A 6,000-nucleotide genomic window follows, 5' to 3' on the forward strand; every position below is an offset into this window, starting at 1 on the left:
ATTAGCCTGCTTTGTGTACTTTTGTGTGTTTATATCTTTTATTTGTTTTAAATGTATATGCATTTAAAGTGTTTTTATTGTTTGAAATGTTCTAATGTTAAGATGTTTTAACATTTTAATGTTTGCTGCCTTGGGAACTCTGAATCGGGTGGAAAGGAGTTATAGAAATGTTTTAAATAAAGTTAAGATTATATATGTGAAGCTTGTTGAACTCTGAAAGCACTATACACATGGTAACTATTATTACAGTATATAAGATCTGCAGCAAAACCTGGAAATGTTGGTCCATTGTACCTGTTCCCTGCACTGATATCAAACCAAATTTAAAGTTTCCCAAATACAAAAAAGACTAAAGTGGCTTACTTGAAATTATCTGGTAGACTTCCCTAGATTTGCAAGTAGGCTTAATAGAACATCAGGAGGATGATTTCTCAGTATGTACCTCAGTGCCCATTAGTACAGCTCAGTGAAAAAATTATAAAATGGAAAGAGTTTGTATAAAGTGAACTACTCCTTGGAAACATTTTCTTTACATCTAAATATAAATGTCTAGGGTTCCCATTTGCCCGCTTATAGCGGGAGATCTCCAAATAATTATGGCTCTTGCCTGCCAATGGCTCCGGTCACACAGGCCAGATATCACCGGGGGGGGGGGGGGGGGCAGGGCAATTTGAATTGCCCCGGCGCAGTTTGATCCACGATTAGATGATCAGACGTGCCGGCAGCACACCACAGGTCATTCTCTCGGCGCCAGCGGGTAAACGAGGAACCGGAGGGGAATGCCGCACGCTGGCGCGATCACACCACAGGAGTCTGGAGACAACCCGTGGCAAACGTTTACTAGTACTTCGGAGATACTAGTTTTTTAATACACATTTTCGTTGGTAAGCCACGGGTGCGCTCCACTTTCCAGATTTTGGGGTGTGATCACGCCCGGATAATCTGCCCACCATCCGTGCCTCTCCCGCGGCAACTTTGCCGTGTGACTGGGGCCAATGTTTACTTGACTAGTGGGCAGAAACTGGGACCCAACTGGGGGGGATTGTCCTGCGGGGAAAATAAAAATAAAACCCCATCTGCTTACAGGAAGTTCTGACCATACAGTTCCTGGAAATTCCTAGAGCTACCTGGAAGTGACAAAGGTAGCTCTAGGAATCACCAGGAATTCTATGGTCAGAACTTCCTGTAAGTACCCAAGGTCTTACTTTTCTTTTTAATTTCCCCCCAGGAATACTGCCCCCCAAACCCTCCTGCCAGTTGCCAGGCACTGTCTGGCAACCCTATCAATGAGCAAATTCTGAAAAAAACCCAAATTGAATGTTTTAATTAAAAATTAGATCCTAATTTTGTTTAAAAAGTGAAACACAGATTTATTTTCCTTTCAACAAGGCTCAAAAGTAAACTTTCGTCATTGTTTCTTTTCAGTTTCATCATTAATGAATTCCAGTGTAGTGTATAGGCCTAAGAATGCATGACTAAGACCAGACCAGCCCCAACCCCTGGCCCTGAAACTCACTCACTTTGATAGCCTTGGGCACATCACAGCTTGATCTTTCCCTTATAAATGTTCTGAGGAGAAAATGGGATAATTGTATGCATGCTTCCCTGAACTTCTTGGAGTACGTATGAAATACAATTAAGCATGGCTGCTGTTCTCTTATTTTAAGTTGATTCCTGTATGTACTATCCATACAAGGCTGCACACTAAACCAAATGTGTTTTTTTTTGCCTTCAGTTAGGTGAGGTAATATGTAAATGACAGAATATAATGGTTCCAAGTGTCCTATAGACTGACCATTTTTTCATGAGACCATTACTCCAGCTAATAGGCAACTATGGCCAAGGACCCCCCCCCCCATATCACAGAGAACAGTTCAACAAAGTTACACAAGCAAGTTTTTTTTTTAGTTTTAGTTTTTTATTGTGGATATGAATTTGTTTAAAGATGGGTACAGTGACCTTTTGGCCCATTTGGCTCAAGCACCTATGTCTCAGAAGGCAAACATTTCTTCTTCTCCATTGTTGAAAGCTTGTTCAGATGGTTCTGATTTTCAGAACTGTGAACACTGTTTCAATACTTCTGAACCCTGCAATCCAAGGCACTGGTGCAAAGATACCCATGTACATGAACGTGCTGCATATAAATTAGTGATAATGTATCCACTGACCAAATGGTAAGCATGAAGAGTTTTGACAGCAGGAGTCACCTGTTTTTCCTCCAGAAGGGGGCTGTCCCTGTTAAAACTTATTGCATGGGCAATATTTTTAGGTACTGTACATATAAACCTGATTTGTCACAGAGTTTCATGTGAACACTAGGTGCTTGCTGTGAGGTATTTCAGAACCCCATACTGCACTTTTTGTACACCCGAAAACTAATCCACCAATACAATGGCATGGGGATCAGACTTCCTTGCACAGATAAGACTAGATGTACAGAATTTTATCCTGTAATGCACCACACTGTTTTCAGAGACTGGCACAAGATGGGCTACTTGGGCTCTGCAATTCATGTGGCTAGTATACAGTGCTTGCTAATGGAGCATCTTTAGAGAATAGCTACCTGCCTTTTCTGGAGATTTTTCTAACCTGATGGTTGTGCATTATAGCAAAGGTAGAAACTATATCAATGAGATATAATCGATATAATGAGATATAATATAATGAGATATAATCAATATAATGAGATATAATATAATGAGATATAATCAAATGAGAAGGGAGCACTCACTGGAGAAGACCCTGATGCTGGGAAAGATTGAAGGTCAAAGAAGACAGGGACGGCAAAGGATGAGGTGGTTAGACAGTGTCATAGATGCAACAAACATAAAGTTGAGCAAACTTCAGAGGACGGCGGAAGACCAGAGGGCCTGGCGTGATCTGGTCCATGGGGTTGTGAAGAGTCGGACTCGACTGTGCGACTGAACAACAACAACAAATATCAATGAATCCTAAAGCTTAACTCATCACCAGATTTTGAAGTGTTAGTAGATAAAATGAGAGAGTTTTTGTTGTAGGCTAGCAAAGTTGGGAATTAACATGGCAAAAGTTTCTATCACAAGGCTGGATTCCATGACTGGTTCTGCTTGCACAAGCAGCACTTCTGCTTCCTCAAGATTCTGCCATCCCCTTCCCCACTATAGATTACTGTACCCCCCCTGCTCTTTCTAAGATCCCACTAACCCCTAGGGATAGGATTTCAGGGAACACAACAAGCTGCAGAAGTACAGGCATATAGGATCTTTTTAAATTTTATGGTTATATTGATAATGATGGTTTGGTAGACAGTTTTGTTTTACAGTAACAAAATTGCAAAAACATATCTCATTCTTATCTGTTTTTAAATAGCTTTCTCTTGATAAGTCGAAGCTCCATTAAAACCACCATTATTTGCAAGCATAAGTTTGAAACACAATTTTTTTTTGACCGTTCTAACATCTTCCACACATATATGCCTGCACAAAAACTATCAAAATACATCTCTCTATAAAATGTATACCTTTGCCAAGTATTTTGTCTAGACTCTGTACAAGATTGAAAAATGAAACAAGATTGAAAAGGAAGCAAGCATAAAAGGGATCAAAAAGAAGAAAAGTGACTAAACAACAAGAAGAGATGAAGCACGTACGAGCAAAAATAATTGTGTATTCTATATAGTATTCCAATTGAGGTTACTTGTAATAACTGTTTTTGCTTGTTAACATACAAACTTTGTATGACAATATGTTTTAGAAAAGATCCTAGAATCAGTTAATCAATATTATACACACACACACACACACACACACCTTGATTTCTTATCAGAACAAATCCCTCCCTGGCTGCAGCTTTGAAATTGTCATTGCTACTTTCCATCCAATATGTTATTCTAAGTCTGAAGTAGAAATAAATTTAATTATTTGGCTCCTACTCTGTGTATGGAACTGAAACTTCATGGTATTGATTGATTTGCAGATGTCATGCTCTTTCTTTAGTTTCACTTGAAAAGGCTTCCTTTTTCTAAAGCCTACGCAGTCTAGGGGGTCTAAATCTAGAGGACAAATATGTTTTTGTTCATAAATTACAGCCCATTTATTTCTTTGCTCTCTTGAGTTAGATTAATAACATATTTCTAGACTTCAGCAGCAGTTTTATGCAAAGCCATGCTTCATCCACAAATGCTTGTGTTACCTGCTTTTTCCTTGCCAGAAGATGACCTCTCCATATGGATGATGCTTGTGAAAATTCTGGAGAACCGTTTCTGGAGTTGTGCCATTTGCATCTCCTTTTTTTTTTTTTTGGTAGCTCTGAATTGATATAATGCATGTAACATAAAATACTGAACAGGAGAACTGTAATACTAGAGTCAGACTACAGACCCTATTCCATAAAGGCCCATCGAAGGGCAGTAGTCCTGAGAAGTTTGTGTTGGCCATGTGAGAACAGACACTTAATACGCAAGTACTGTGATACTGCAGACACCATGGAGCCATTGTTTTGACAGCATACACAACTATTCTCTGAATCTGTTTTAAGGCTTAAAATCATGGCTTATTTCTCAGCAAAGTATAAAGAAACTCTGTGCTTACTACTAGTTACAGATCTGGCCCAAATATGAATGATATAAACAAATGTATTATAGATTTGGAAAACTTTGAACATTATTTGTTTGTTCAGCACAGGCATACACACATTTTGTAAACACTAGCTTCTATAAGAACAGATGCAGAATGTTACCATGTGTTCAGATGAAGCTGATTATCAGTCTATAGCATCTTGCTTGCATGGATTCCTAAACTGCAGTGGTATAGATACATATAAACCATGGTAGCTAATATCTATTTGTCTTGTGAATTGGGGTAGAAGCAACTGGTTATATATTATTCTACAGAACCTTGGCAGGAGCATATTCATTCTAGCCTCCATAGTTCTTATAGGGCAAATGGATAGTAGGAAGAAGAGGAGCCTACTCCTAGAGTTGTGTGAAGCCACCAGTATAGCACAAGGGGAAAAAAAATCCCCTAAGTAGCTCTGCAAGCAGATATCTAGACCGTGAGGGGAGAGGTTGTGTTCCAGTGGTAAAGCATATACTTTCCACGCTGAAAATAAACAGCAAGTGTGGTGTAGTGAAAAAAATATTGGACTGAAGGCCAAACTAGATGTTCATTTCCCCCCCAAAGAGTTTGGCTGAGTTTCCCTGGCCCAGCTTGGGTTCCCAGACCCAACTTGGGGTTCCCTGCAGCCACACAGAGCCTTTTTGGGTTCAGAACAGTGCTGTAGGAGGATGAAATGTTCCTCCCTCCCTCCCAAGCCATCTTCCAATGCTGAAACAGCATTGGGGGGAGTTATTTCCCCAGTTTTGTGGCTTCGCATGGATCTCCTCCCTGGCACTGTTTTGGTGCAGGAAAATGGCAGTGGGGGGTGGCAGGAGGCCTTTCTCCTCCTGGGGTAGCATTCTCAGCCCAAATAAGCTCTGTTTATTTTTAAATGGTTACTCCTGCAGCTATTATGTGTTGGAAGTTCCAGATGCGATGTCGCCTGTCTCAGACCTCCAGACTCAGTGGCAGGAGAGACTAGATAGCTAGACCTGAGAAGGAACCAGGCTGCTGGCGCTTAAAATAAAAAACGTGGTAGAGCAGTTTTTAAACTAACTCTTGGGGGAAAGTCGACAGGAGTTGAAATGTCTCTGGTTCAGGATGGCTCATCTTTCTGGGGGCTTCCGGTCGAGCTAAGATGGAGGACTGACGCACTTTCGCGATCGTGCGAAGTGAGCGACGGCCGCTTTTGACAGCTTGGGCAGTTTTCAGCCCAACGCATCGCTCCCCAGCGAGGGGGGGGGATGGGAAAGTCGACAGGAGTTGAAATGTCTCTGGTTCAGGATGGCTCATCTTTCTGGGGGCTTCCGGTCGAGCTAAGATGGAGGACTGACGCACTTTCGCGATCGTGCGAAGTGAGCGACGGCCGCTTTTGACAGCTTGGGCAGTTTTCAGCCCAACGCATCGCTCCCCAGCGAGGGGGGGG

This window comes from Gekko japonicus, unplaced genomic scaffold, assembly GCF_001447785.1.
Source record: "Gekko japonicus isolate JY-2015 unplaced genomic scaffold, Gekko_japonicus_V1.1 scaffold611, whole genome shotgun sequence".
NCBI classification, from domain to species: domain Eukaryota; kingdom Metazoa; phylum Chordata; class Lepidosauria; order Squamata; family Gekkonidae; genus Gekko; species Gekko japonicus.